This window comes from Lampetra fluviatilis, chromosome 3 (genome assembly GCF_964198595.1).
Source record: "Lampetra fluviatilis chromosome 3, kcLamFluv1.1, whole genome shotgun sequence".
Lineage (NCBI taxonomy): Eukaryota > Metazoa > Chordata > Hyperoartia > Petromyzontiformes > Petromyzontidae > Lampetra > Lampetra fluviatilis.
The window spans coordinates 30239811-30255166 of NC_136277.1; the positions used below are offsets into that span (position 1 = coordinate 30239811).

Below are 15356 nucleotides of genomic sequence, written 5' to 3' on the forward strand. Positions count from 1 at the left end.
GGCACGGCACACGAGGGGGGGTGGGTGACCAACGCCACGCCCGGCCGCCTTTGTCTCCCTCGTGGAAATGTGTACACACTCATTTAAGGCTGAGTCGACCTAGGGGAGGCCCACAACCGTTTAGGATAATCGTGAGTTGTGTTGTTGTCCGAGATGAGGACTTTCACTCGGGTGGCAGCGCGCTCACCGATGCACCACCCCTCCTTGAACAGCCGCGCGCAGACACAAAGGCAAAGCTCTCTCGTATAGCCTCCAATAGACGGTTGGGGCAAGTGCCGTTAGCGAGCGCAGACTCACACCGCGAACACAAAACACGATGGATGTTTTCCCACGGTAACACAGTTGTTGTTGTTGTTGCTGCTGCTGCTGTTGCTAGGATGGAGGAGCTCTTGGCGTCTCGCTGAAGACCTGGCTCGGGGCGGCACACCGCGGCCTGCAGGTAACGAGCTACGCAGGCCTCACGGTGGGGGGGGGGGGGGAGAGACGCGGGGAGCGGTGGCGCAGCGGTTAGCGCGCTGCGCTGCGACACCGAATAAACGAGTTAAATTCCCGCTGGCGGCCAGCGAGACCAGTGACGTTGATCCGAATCGGTCCTGGGCTTCTCCGAGGTCGACGCGGCCTCAAATGCGTACCTGCAGCGATGCGTAAACATCGGTACTCGGTCAACAAAGGCGGCCGGGCGTGGTGTTCGACACCCAACCTCATCGTGTGCCGCCCCGGGATTCATAGGTGCTCGCTAACAGCACTTGCCCCAAACGTACATTCGAGGCTATACGGGGGACCTTTGTCTTTGTGTAGGGTAAGAACAAAGGGCCTTTCTGAAGTGCGCGCACGCTCACACAACCATCTTCTCATCACCCTCGACCGCCATGGGAAATTCCACAATCCAATTCCGCTGTCATCTCCACTCATCGATCAGCGAGTTCTCATTATTGATTTCGTGCCACACAGTTTTATCGAACTCAGAGGCGATGATTGTTGCTACCGCTGATTATGATGTAAAGTCTATGACGATCCAATTTTGAGATTACACGATTGATGGTGTTGATCACGATCATGATGATGATGATTATTCAACCCTGGCCGGAAATTATACTCGTCAGATCTACGATCCCGTTAGATCGTATACAGTACTACAAACAAGACAAAGATCCCCCGTATAGCCTGTAACAGGCTGTCGGTGCAAGTGCTGTTAGCGAGCACCTATGAAGGCCGGCACGGCACACGAGGGATTGGATGCCCAACACCACGCCCGGCCGCCTTTGTCTCCCTAGTGGCGATGTTTACACACCGCACCAGGTACTCATTTTGATGCTGCGTCGACCTACTACAATATTACACGCACACAGGATATTAACTAATCAATACCTTAGTGTGTGCTTTGGAAGAAAACCCGAACAGACTGAATTGTCATCTCAGTGAGTTCTGAACCGGTTTTAAATACGGCGGAAATTGTCGTCTCAGATGTCCCCACGTCTTTCTCTCTCTGCCTCTCTCTCTGCCTCTCTCTCTCTCTCTGCCTCTCTCTCTCTCTGCCTCTCTCTCTCTCTGCCTCTCTCTCTGTGTGTTAAAGCAATTAGGCGAGGCGAGTGCGGCGTGGTGCTGGCCACACCGTAAGTTTGTTGGGGTTAGATCGCGTAAATATATAAATGTTTCGTTAAACCCGCCACCACCCGACACAGCCAATTAGTAAGGTTTGTCACGGAAACAGAACGTGCCAATTCGTTACTACTACAGCACACCCGTTGTGTGTCGGAGAGCAAATCCACAACATTCACAATCTCGAGTACGACGTTTCGCCAGTAATTACAACGGGCGTCATCAGGCGGTCAGCCGGATATTGGTCGCGAAAGCCTCCGTGTTTAAACCTTCGTAGGTGTGTGCTCCCAGCACTTGCCCCGCTACAGCCTGCGTAAGGCTACACGGGGGGTCTTTGTCTCTGGATGTAAGTGCATAATGTGTTACGTTTGCGCGTGATGTGTAGTATTGCGTGTGTGCGTGTATACGTGTGCAGATATGTGTGTTTGAGCGTGTACGTGTGTGTTTAGAGGTGTGTGTGTGTGTGTGTGTGATGGGATTTTTAATGTGTATGCCGTACATTCAGGTGTAGGTCGTGCATGTGCGTACGTTTGTGTATACGGTATGCGTATTTGTTTGAGTCTTGTGTATGTGTGCGATGTGTTACTTGTATGTGTGTAGATGTGTGTGTGTGTGGTTGACTACATACGGGACGAAAGAAGTTCAATATACATACACGAACTCGGCGACCCGAGTTCGATTCCAGCTCACGGTGACCAACACCAGTGACGATTACCCGAACCTCGGTCTCGGTTCTTCCCGAGGCTGACTCAGCCTCTAAATGAATACCTGGTGCCGTGCGTGAACATCACCATTTTGGGAGATAAAAGCGGTCGGGAGTTCGCCAACAGCACTTGCCCCAACAGTCTGTCGAAGGCTGTACGGGGAATCTGCGTCATTCTACCTACGTGGATCTTCGTGTCTGTGTATCTGCGCGATTTGCGGTGTGCTGCGCGGTTTGTGTGCACTCTACTAGCGCGGATGAGCGGTGGCATTGTGGTGAGCGCACTGACACCACAAAGACGACCACCCGGCTACGATTCCCGGCCACGGATAAATACGCGGCGAGCGATATTTACCCGAACAGGTTGAAGGGCTTCGCCTCGCTGCGACTCAGTCTTAAATGTGTATCTGGTGCAGCGTGTGCGTGTGTGCGTGTGTGCGTGTGTGCGTGTGTTTGTGCGCGTGTGTGCGTGTGTGCGTGTGTGTGTGCGCGTGTGTGCGTGTGTGTGTGCGCGTGTGCGCGTGTGTGCGTGTGTGCGTGTGTAAAGACTGGGGAGACAAAGGCGGCCGGCCGTGGGTTTCTGGCGATATGCCTTGCCCTCGTGTGATTTACCGGTCGTGGCAGGAAACACTCGGAATACACATTTGTATTTTCGTCATTGTTGTACTCTGCACACACACACACCATATCGGGCTGTCGACATCGTATATTAATCAACGGGGGGTGTATGGGAGCGGTGGCGCAGTGGTTAGCGCATCGCATTGCTCAACTTCGTCGATATTACTCAGAAAACACATGGGGAGGCCTCCATCCGGCAGTGGATTGACAACGGACTGTAATGAAAAAAAAACCGCACGCCAGTAATTTCACTCATTCGACTGACACGGAACCCACCTTAGCAAAGCCGTGTGCAACAGCACAACACGCGTCGCGTGTATTCCGTGTGATGCACCGTTGCAGTATCCAAGGGACCCGTTCAATATTCGGGGATACGATAGGAAAATAGACAAATGTCTTAAATGCCCCAGAGATTGTTTTTTTCTCTCCTTCCGCGGCGATTTAAAAATAAGTTTAAAAATATATATCTGTTGACGTCAGAGAAATTGGTTGTGAACCAACAAAGATGGGGAGCGGTGGTGCAGTGGTTAGCGCAACCTCACCCCTGCCTCCCCCCCCCCGCTTCCCCAACCCGCACTGACCAGCGTGGTGAAGTATGGTCGAACAACTCCCACGACCGACACGCAGCTTTCATCCAGCAGTGGATCGATAAAGAATTGTGAATGATTATTGTGTTGTAACACACGAACGCACATACATAATGTGTCAGTACGTGTCAGTACGTATTTATACGTACACACACACAGGTAATGACACATATACACTCCACAGGCTGTTGGGACAAGTGCTGTTAGCGAGCACTTATTAAGGCCAGAATCTAACACGAGGGGTTGTGTGCCCAACGCCGCGCCCGGCCGCCTTCGTCTCCCCAGTGGCGATGTTTACACACCCCACCAGGTACTCATTTGAGGCTGAGTCGACCTAGGCAAGGCCCGGGACCGGTTCACAAAATTCTCACTGGTGTTGGTGACCGTGAGCGGGAATCGAACCCGTGTCGCCGGGTTCGTAGCGCGGCGCGCTACCCGCTGCACTACCGCTCCCCACCCTATGCACGGCCCCATCACACGCGACCCATGGCCTACGCAGGACACGCATCACGTTCTCGGTACACGGCGATCCACGCTGCTCCTCCCGGCCACGTGGTTGAGGCCGCGTCGTCCATCGCGCCGATGGACGTCCGTTGAAGGCAAAGAGCTTCGGAGCTCATCGGATTCCTCTCCAGTATGAATACACTGATTCCGGTTCTAACTCGAAAAAGAAAAGATTCCCTGGGACGCGAGAGCTTTCTCGAGAGACAACAGATGTTGTTCGCCACACGCCCAGCTGAGAGGTCCTTCATCGGGGTTGCGAAAAATGTGCACACTGAAAATGAGTCTGAAGACTCGTTGAGTATATTCGTAATATTATTGAAATTGTTATTGACTTTTTTTCTTTCTTCCTATTTTTGCGATTTGATATCCTCACATTGTATCGTGTTAATGTGTTTTTTTTGTATGTTAAATGTTGTGAAAGTAGAGTGTTCTTTCATCGTTTATTGTCCTGTAGCCCACGCGGTTTGCCCCACCTTGCATGGCTCTCAATGGGTGCAATGCAATCTGGTGGTTAAATCAAGGGCACTGCAGCAGCAACGCCAACAACAGCAGCAACAGCGCATCGCGAGATTCGTGAAATGTGTGTCCCCCCCCTCCCCCCGAGTGTTCACACGAGAACAATTGTACGGTGCTCAGCATTAGCAATGATATATCCACTGCTGGATGAACAAACTTCCCAGCACGTCGCAAATCTCTCACGGTCCGATGCCATTCCAGCACCTAAGCACACGACAGACGATCTCATTGCTGTACTTTCCAAACCAGTGTCACTCATTTGACTGCTGTTCCCTAGCTACACTCGACCACCGTAATCGTCTGCGTAAAGCAGTCGGTGTGTGTCGAGTACAGAATCAGAGTTTGTATTCACGCAGTCGCACCCATCCATCATTCCCCCAAACACACGAATTCTTTGGTGATGCTACTCTACAACTACTACTACGTTGTCAGTTGTGCACAAACAACAATAACAACAACAAACAGCAATTTCAACCCTCCCGTCAATAACACGCCGGGCCTTAAAGGACGTCTCTATTCACAAGGCGACGTTTCGGGCAATGACCCCTTTTCGTTGTTGCGTCGCCGTTGCACGACGCTATCCCCATAGCAACGCGAGAGAAGCAAACGTGGCGGCCTGTGCCGTGCTCGCCTTGAGCCGCACAGGTCAAGCTGCCATTAGGGGGGGGGGGTCCCCTTATGAAGCTAAAAAATAAAATAAAATAAAACACACAGCGGCTCCCAAAACTTTAGTTAGGTAGTGGGCGCAATATAAACGCGGGCATAATTTTAAACAATTATTATTTGATGCGGGTTATGGATCGTTGAGTCGTGTGGTTACAAAGGACCAAAGTGAAGATCTATTTCCCCCCCAGGGAAATGTAACTCCCGACGCAAATAATCTTAAGAAATTTGTAAAAAAAATAAACAACCACGTACCTTGTGTTATGATGAAGGGTCATTGCCCGAAACGTCGCCTATTATATTTTGTGTCATTCTAAGGTCATAGTTTCATTGATGAGCAGGTTGAGTTGATGTATTTTTTGTTAATTGTTGCTTGTGCCACACTGCCAACGTAGCAGCAGCAGAAGATTCTTTAAATGTAGATACACCAGTGCGTATCGTACGTGGTTTTATTCATAGTCCGTTACTGCATCGCCTTGTTGCGTGGAATTCTACTCTAATAATAATAATAATATTTCTGTCAATAAATAGTAATGAACAGTTTTGTACTGTAAAATACTTCATACACAGTCGGCGTTTTATCAGGTCACACTTGCTGCCACGGATAAACACTTTCGTTTGACCTACTTTCTTTAAAATAAAGCGTGAATGTATTCAAGTTACATATATATGTGTGTGTAGTATACATGCGCAGGTTGTATTTACGTGGCGAATACGCTCAATGGCGATGCACAAACCGTGAATCAACGATCGGCAATCACCGTGAGCTTCGATCTTGTACTACCCGTCCCCTGGAGACTTCTCCGATCCAGCAAACGTCCACCAGGCGTGGCGTTCTAATCAATACTGGAAGTAGCTAAGCGGTTCTAGATTTGAAGCTTTCATGACTGCAATGATTCATATTCTTAGGTGTTTTCGGTAAAATCACGTAGGTAAAAAATTTAAATGTATGAAAGTAAAATAAAAATAAAATTAAAATCACGACGTTTCGGAAGCAACACAAGCTTCCGTCTTCAGGTGGAAGTCACAGCACGATAGCTGTATCAAGTGATTAATTTAAATTTTTTTACCTACGTGACTTGACCGAAAAAAACCTTAGAATATAGCTAAGCGCTCTTGACCCTGGTTGGCGGTACAATGGCTTGATGGGACGCTTCCGTGGCTGGTGACTCGAAGTCAGCTCGCCGTGTTTCGTAGACTCACACGTAAATAAGTGTTCTGATGGAACGCGTGCAAGTGCGCTAAGGGGCCATCCATTTAGTAGGTACGCAAACATCTGGCAAAACATTACCCCTCGCTGTACGCACGCGGACTTTTTACACCCCCCCCCCCCCCCCGAATCCTATAGAACGGCCGATATATAATCCACGCAGAAACGATCAAGGATTAGTAATATTAACGTGTTTAAGCAAACAGATAGTCCACCGCTGGGCTGTCTAACTCATTTGAAGGCCAATGTAGACAATTATTATCGAGGCTTCACCCCCCCCCCCCGTTTCCTATGCGTACGTACATAGTCAGACCCCCCCATATGCAAGCGAACGCATTTTGGTTAACCCCCCAACTCCATGCGTACGGACTAAATGGATGGTCCCTAACCCCGTGCGCCACCGCTCCTCCACACCCGCTCACTGTCTTAATTTGTAGCGGACGCTGTGAATTTGTTTCTCAACTTATATAAATAACCCTTAAACAAGAACGTGGCACGGTAGTAAGACCACTGTTCACAACGCACAGAGATATTTTAGTCATTTAAATACAAGAGACTTGAGATTAAATCATTTCATACAGAGACTGGGTTTCAAAAACGTTAAGACCCGGGTTTAAGTAACTAAATAAAAACTACAAAATGTTAAATAAACAGAGTAGAGAGAAGCAAACATGGGAAAAAAATCGATAATAAAACCGAAACACGTATACTTGTGAAAACGCACGGATAATTTAAATCCATAAACTACATGCAATACGTTATATATTTTAAAGGCAAGCGCTCATACCCGCTCAGTAAATAAGTGTCACCAGTTGCATTGATATTCGTGGTTCTTTCGGTAAAGAACCAAGAACATGAATCCCTGCAGTCACGAAAGCTTTAAAGTCAAAATTCAGTTGCATTGAGTCGATCTTCTTTCCTTACGTGAAGTAGTTCACGCGGTCCGACCACAGGAATCGAAAGAGCTGGGATACGCCTCCCAAAGTGTGACTCACACACGTGGTGTTATTTCCACGTGTTTGCACTTAAATTGTCGTGGCGGTTAGCTCTGTGAGGCTGTTCGATTATCTTCCTATATTATACGGATAGATATGTAGAGGTTTGTCCCCGCTTCGTGCTGGTTCGGTTTGTGCTATTTCTCGCTGTGTATATACGGCTAAGTTGTTACCGTCCAATATTTCGCTAGATGCGGTTTGGCAACACTGTGTGTGCTGTTTGTGTGCTGTGTGTGTGTACTGTGTGTGTGTACTGTGTGTGTGTACTGTGTGTGTACTGTGTGTACTGTGTGTATGTACTGTATGTACTGTGTGTACTATGTGTGTACTGTGTATACTGTGTATGTATTGTGTATGTACTGTGTGTACTGTGTGTGTGTACTGTGTGTGTACTGCGTGTGTGTAATGCGTGTGTGTACTGTGTGTGTACTGTGTGTGTGTAATGTGTGTGTGTGTACTGTGTGTGTACTGTGTATGTACTGTGTATGTACTGTGCACTGTGCTTGTACTGTGTGTGTACTGTGTGTGTGTGTACTGTGTGTGTACTGTGTGTACTGTGTGTGTACTGTGTATGTGTACTGTGTATGTGTACTGTGTGCGTGTACTGTGTGTGTACTGTGTGTGTACTGTGTGTGTACTGTGTGTACTGTGTGTGTACTGTGTATGTGTACTGTGTATGTGTACTGTGTGTGTACTGTGTGTGTACTGTGTGTGTACTGTGTGTGTACTGTGTGTGTACTGTGTGTACTGTGTGTGTACTGTGTATGTGTACTGTGTATGTGTACTGTGTGCGTGTACTGTGTGTACTGTGTATACTGTGTGTACTGTGTGTACTGTGTGTACAGTGTGTGTACTGTGTGTGTACAGTGTGTGTACTGTGTGTGTACTGTGTGTGTACTGTGCACGCTACTCGGCAGGCAGCTGTCTCCTCGTGGGGTTTCGCTGTGTGCGCTCTTTGCTTGGAGCGCATCTACCACGACTGCCGCTACTACCGCATGCTGCGAGTGAAAGCTGTACTACACATGCATCATCAAACCTTGTAGCGATACATTTAGAGCATAGTATATTACAATGCAACGTTCACGGAGATTGAGCGACACATTATAACGTCTTCTTAGGTTTTTTTTCGGTAAAGTCACGTAGAAAGTAAAATAAAATAAAAACAAAAATCACGACGTTTCTACGTGACTTTACCGAAAAAAACCTAAGAAGATGATTCCTTGCAGTCACGAAAGCTTCCAATCTACATTATAACGTACTGTACATCCTCTACACTTGTTACACACACATCTAGCAATACGAGTATGCGATAGTCTTCTTAGGTTTTTTCGGTAAAGTCACGTAGAAAGTAAAATAAAATAAAAACAAAAACAAAAATCAAAAAAGTATGCGATAGCTTTGTCCGCTTTCTATCGGCTTTAGTGTCACACTCCACGAACGTCGATTTACTTTGTTCACTGACGGAGTGGATACACCTGCACGTGTCATTGTTCAGCGATATATTTATTTTTATCGTCGCTGTCGTAGTAGTAATAATAATGATGATAATTTTAGTTAATCAATATCTGATTCTTCTCGTTTCACGCCGAGACTCGGCTATAACCACGTTACATTTCTATCGCCCTTCTAAGAAAATATGTTTTATATATATATGCAGGATGGCCCAAAAGTCAGGACACACCAGAGGGCTTTTTAATTGATTTGAACACTTGCACGTAAAAAGTTTAATTGTTTATTCTTGAAGTTAATATTTCATCTATGATTATCATTATTCAGTTTTTTTTTCTTCCCGAATTAAGACAACACAGCATAATTGATGAATGTTCACAGATGACACATCTGTAAGCTTAAAAAAACACAAAAAGGTCCTTGATTCATTTCAGAAGAGAATGTATGCGTTAATGTAAATGAAAGTGAGTTTTAGCAATTGTTAAAATAAGGTAAACAGCCCTTGTGTGTGATTTGTTTAATTAAATATAATAAACCGATGCGTCCTGATTTTGGGCCACCCTGTATAATTCCCGTTCTTTGAATCGTGAATGTCGACAGTTTGTAACGTGATTAAATGTGGCACATTATTCACGAACGATACATCAAATTCATCACCATCATCACCATCGTCATCATCACCATCGTTATCATCACCATCGTCATAATCGTCATCATCACCATCGTTATCATCACCATCGTCATCATCACCATCGTTATCATCACCATCGTCATCATCACCATCATCATCATCACCATCGTCATCATCACCATCGTCATCATCATCATCGTCATCATCACCATCGTCATCATCACCATCGTCATCATCACCATCGTCATAATCGTCATCATCACCATCGTCATCATCACCGTCGTCATCATCACCGTCGTCATCATCACCATCGTCATCATCACCGTCGTCATCATCACCGTCGTCATCATCACCGTCGTCATCATCACCGTCGTCATCATCACCGTCGTCATCATCACCGTCGTTATCATCACCGTCGTCATCATCACCGTCGTCGACATCACCGTCGTCATCATCACCGTCGTCATCATCACCATCGTCATCATCACCATCGTTTTCCACTGCTGGATGAAGGCTCCCCCCACTCCCCCACGCCATCGCTATTCTCTCACCACGATCTATCTCAAAGGGAAAGATCGATCCCATCGCTCCATCTCCGTAGTGGGTGACGTCCTCTTTGACGTGTTGTTTCATCCTCCTCACGCGCTGCCATTCTGTAACCAGCCTCCTCCCGTCGTGAAGAAATCTCGTCCAAGCCCACGGTTGCTCTATTGAAGCCCACAGTTGCTTGATTCAAGTCCACAGTGGGTTTATGTTTGGGCGCCGTGGTAGCGAGATGTCAGAATGAAGAATCTGCTGTATATTTGGAGTTTGCACGTCTCTTTCCACTTTTAGAATCATGCGTTTAGATATTTGGCTGCTAAACATGTCCACGTGATGAGCCACTTCGTTGAGATATCGTTTGTGGCCAGGTTGCTTCTGAGAAAGAGCGATATAGCTCAGTGGGCCTTACCTGGTAAGATAAAAAAAATAGTTTAGTTTAAAGTGACAATTTAACGTCACTAATTTCTGAGTCTCCTTTGATCCGTGTACCTACTGCGATTTAGTAACAGCGGTGGTGATACACCACCACCACCACACACAACCACCACTACCACACACACCACCACACACGCCACCACCACCACCCCCACACACACTGCACCACCACACACACCACCACGACACGCACCACCACCACCCCCACACACCACCACCACCACACACACCACCACTACCCCCACACACCACCACCACTACCACACACACCACCACCACACATTACCACCACTACCACACACCACCACCATTACCACACACACCACCACCACACACCACTACCACACACACCACCACCACACACACCACCACTACACCCACACACCACCACCATTACCACACACACCACCACCACACACCACTACCACACACACCACTACCACCACACACACCACCACACACCACTACCACACACACCACCACACACACCACCACCACACACTACCTACCACTACCCCACACACCACCCCGATCACACACACCACCCCCACACACACTACCACCACCACCACCACACACACCACCGCTACACACACCACCCCCACACACACCACCCCCACACACACCACCCCCACACACACCACCACCACCACACACCACCCCCACACACACTACCACCACACACACCACCACCACACACACCACCACCACCACACACCACTACCACACACCACCACACACCACCCCCACACACACCACCCCCACACACACACCACCCCCACACACCACCACCACCACACACCACCACCCCCACACACACCACCCCCACACACACTACCACCACACACACCACCACCACACACACCACCACCACACACACACCACCACCACACACCACCACCACTACCACACACAACCATCCCCATACACACACACCACCCCCACCCCTCCCCCACATCCACCACCACCGCCCCCCTCCCCGTCTCTTAAGCTGTAAAGTATAAAGACCTTCCGAGCAAGGATTTAGGATTTGAAACTGACTTTTGAATCTGCAATATATCGAGATAATTGTCGAAAATTGCGCCGAGTATTATTCTAATCCTATTGGATTTGCGCGCGCGCGCGCGTGTATTGTGTGAAGTAAAGTGTAAGCGACGAGGCTCTCGAACCTTAACAAAGGGCCTTAGCCCGAAACGTCGCCTATTATAAATACGGCTATTTATCTATAGTTTTTTCCAGGCAGTGTTGTTGTCGAGTTACATTCATTCTCTGAACGTGAAGAGTTTGAAACGCATACTCTAAGGTTTTTTCGGTAAAGTCACGTAGGTAAAAACTAATAAAATAAAATAATAATAAATTCAAATACAAATTTTCATTCATTATTAAAATAAAATAAGTATACATGTACATACATACATTTCCATTCATTGTTAAAATAAAATAATAATAAATGAAAATAAATACATTTTCATTTATTGTTATTGTTATTTTATTATTTTTTTACCTACGTGACTTTACCGAAAAACCTAAGAGTATGAATCCTTGCAGTCACGAAAGCTTCAAATCTAGAATTTGAAACGCGTTGAGAATTTGAACAACACTGAGTCTCCAGTCACCTTGACAGAAAGCGTCTTGCCCTGCACGTTTGACCACTTTATCTGTGGCCACGCTTATCGCTGTTTACTGACACGGCAGTATCACGATTCGCATGTTGATGTTGTTGTTGTGCAACATCGTTACCGTGTTATCCGAATTGTAAGGCGCTCTGGAGAGTAAGACGCACCTCACAAGCAGGTATACAGGTTACAAATTTAGAGTTACACGCATGCTCGATACATATAAAACCTAGAGACAAAGATCCCCTGTATAGCCTGTAACACGCTGTAGGGCAAGTGATGTTAGCGAGAATCTATGAAGGCCGAATGTATATCGGTTGCGACGGAGAAACATTGTTATCTTGACCAGGCCTTTGATGATTCGTTCATGTTCACGGCAACTACATCTACAGGATGGGCCGTTGCATCATTCCATAAAATTAGCGACTCTATACTCTTTAGTCTTTTCGGTAAAGTCACGTAAATTGAAAATTAAAAGACACAAATGTCAACCCTATATTGCAGGCTTGTGTGCGTGTGTTTCTTTCTCTCCGTAAGTGACGTGACGAGCCCGTGGAATTGACCTCGTAGAACAACAACCTTTAGGCGCGCTAGCTTCATTCGGACCACGAGGGGAACCTCGCGGACCGGATCGCGAATTTAATGAACGACGTCAGCATTGCACCGCGACCACGGCTCGTCTGTGGCGTGCCCCATTGGCAGAGCCTCTGTCATTCATTTAAAGTCTGTAAGAAGGAGCCTAATTCTAGATTTGAAGCTTTCGTGACTGCAAGGATTCATCCTCTTGTGTTTTTTTCGGTAAAGTCACGTAGGTAAAACATGAAATTATTTTATTTTTATTAATTTTAATTTCATTTTTTACATACGTGACTTTACCGAAAGAACTAAGAGTAAGAAGGAGCCTCTTATATTATCTGCGAATGATGATGATTATTATTAAATGTGCGTTGTATGTAAGGCATGAAATCGGGCGTTTGACTGGTTGGAAATTAATTGACAAGTTCCGTTATGATAATTTGTTCACAGACGTTAAATTGACAAGAGTAAGACTTAAACAATAATATGTGTATCCTTGGTTCTTTCGGTAAAGTCACGTAGAAGGGAAATAATAAAATAATAAAAATACAACTATTAAATTATCACGACGTTTCGATTGCAATCGAAAGAACCACGAATATGCATGTGTTTACTGAACATTTTTTTTAACACTTGGAGAAGCGGTTGGTTCACTAGGCTAAGAACTGGGTTACCCAAGTTAAAATGCCTGGGCATGACGAACATCAGTGGCGCACGAATCACACGTGGGGACGTATGGTTCATGCTATGGTTTTAACATCCCCACTGGCCCTGAACACGTTCAGCCCCCTCCACACATTGCATATACAACATCCGTCGAATCATTAGGAAACACACACAGTTAAACATCAACCGATGGGTTTACGAGAGTCAAATAATTATGCTAGGGGTTGTGCAAATGTTATGCCTATGCGTTGAAAGGAACAACATGTTTTCTTGCAAACATGCATGTATTTAAATAGTTTTCTTTTTATTATTTTATTATGTCCCTTCTAACGTGACTTTACCGAAAGAACCAAGAATATGCTTGTGTTTACTGAACATTTATTTTTAACACTTGGAGAATTTGTCGAAACTTCTTGTTGCCATTTATATATTTTTACAAAACAAGTATTTGTACGTACTTCATGTGCATGGTACATGTGCTCTACACATGTACACGCTCGCGTACGTACATCCTACCATACGTAGCATCATCATGCACGCTTCCAGACGCGCTGACAAATACAATTAAACTAATTACTTGGTGATGCTGCCGCTACTGCGTTGGCAGTGGTGCACACGCACAATTAACAACAACAACAACAAACAAACATCAACACACTCGCCACGTGCAAATAAAGAAGGGCCATCGTCCGAAACGTCGCCTACTATACATATACACACAGGGCATTTATCTTTGCAAGGCCACGACGTTGTTGGCGAGTGTTTTCAGTTTTTTGTCGACAGTACGATTTGACTTTTTTCCACGGCGATTAAAATGTCATCCCATCTCGTGCGTAGACGCGACGGGGGGTGGAGGGGGGAGGGTGTTTAATTGAGCCCCGCACTGGAACAGAGACAGGGGGTCCACAGCACGGGCTGCTGGGGGTGGCGGTGACGTCCCCAAAGTCGCGATGTGGTTACAAGCTCGGTGCACCTTGAGGCTCGCTGCTGACGCGAGATCACGTGGCAGACCCCAGGTGTTATGGGTTCACTGACTGACTGAGATGAATGACAGGCTGCACCAACGGTGCTCCTCACTGTGACAATAGTTGTTAAAAAAGAAAAGATCCCCCGTGTAGCCTTAACCGACTGTTGGGCAAGTGCTGTTAGCGAACACCTAGGAAGGTCGGCACGGCACACGAGGGGGTGGGTGGCCAGCACCACGCCCGGCTGCCTTTGTTTACCGAGTACCGATGTTTTATACACCGCACCAGATACTCAGTTGAGGCTGAGTCGACCTAGGAGAGGCCCAGGACCAGTTCAAATAATTGTCACTGGTGGTTGGAAAGAGTCGAAGGAATGTGTCGTTAAAATGAGGACGGTGTTCAAACTCCCGTTTACAGCCCTGAGCCGGTGGTGGAAATTCCACATTCGTGTGGCGGGGGACGAGTCTGTCCATTGTATAGAGCAACTGTTGATTTATTCGCAAAGGTGCAAAATCATTCCTACGCACGGTCTGAGCGTGAATTGTTATCTCTCTCTCGAAAGAGAGCCAAGGTTATTCGGTTTGTTTTCAAGGTGCAGCAAGTAATGAGTTTTAATAAAATAATTCGGTGATATTGCATCGGCAGTAGCATTTAAAAAAAATGTATATATACAATATGTAATATCACATGAAACATGAATATGAAGAAGAGAAATTGCCCGACAAAGTCACCTATTATATGTTTTTTTATTTTTGTATTTTAAGGCCGCAGTGTTGATCAAGTTTAAGACCAAGAAGGCACCTGTAGAAGTTGAATGTAAATATTAAACTTTGCGTGGCTCGCTGATGAGTTCCACTTGTGGCGAAACTCGTCCGTGTCCCAGGGTGCGGAAACGCCGAATGTCTTCCAACCATCGCTGCCGAGGGCTAGAAACCAACGCCCTCATTGATCGATCGATTAACATCGACGTTTAAGTTCGCGATGCGTGCATCAATCACGTGTGCAGGATAAAATGTCTTGTTATGGTTCCTCGCGTGTTCGCGTGACCGCCCCAGCCGCTAGAGGCCGCTACAATTGTGA

At 46.6% G+C, this 15356-nt stretch overlaps 1 long non-coding RNA gene across 1 annotated transcript in view; it reads left to right on the forward strand.

Annotated features, from left to right (window-relative positions):
- LOC144949744 (uncharacterized) overlaps nucleotides 1–15356 on the forward strand; it is a 66875-nt gene that overhangs the window by 15726 nt on the left and 35793 nt on the right. The window contains exon 3 of the long non-coding RNA XR_013640303.1: nucleotides 377–439. This is a non-coding gene — a long non-coding RNA (uncharacterized LOC144949744). The remainder of the gene's footprint in view (nucleotides 1–376; nucleotides 440–15356) is intronic.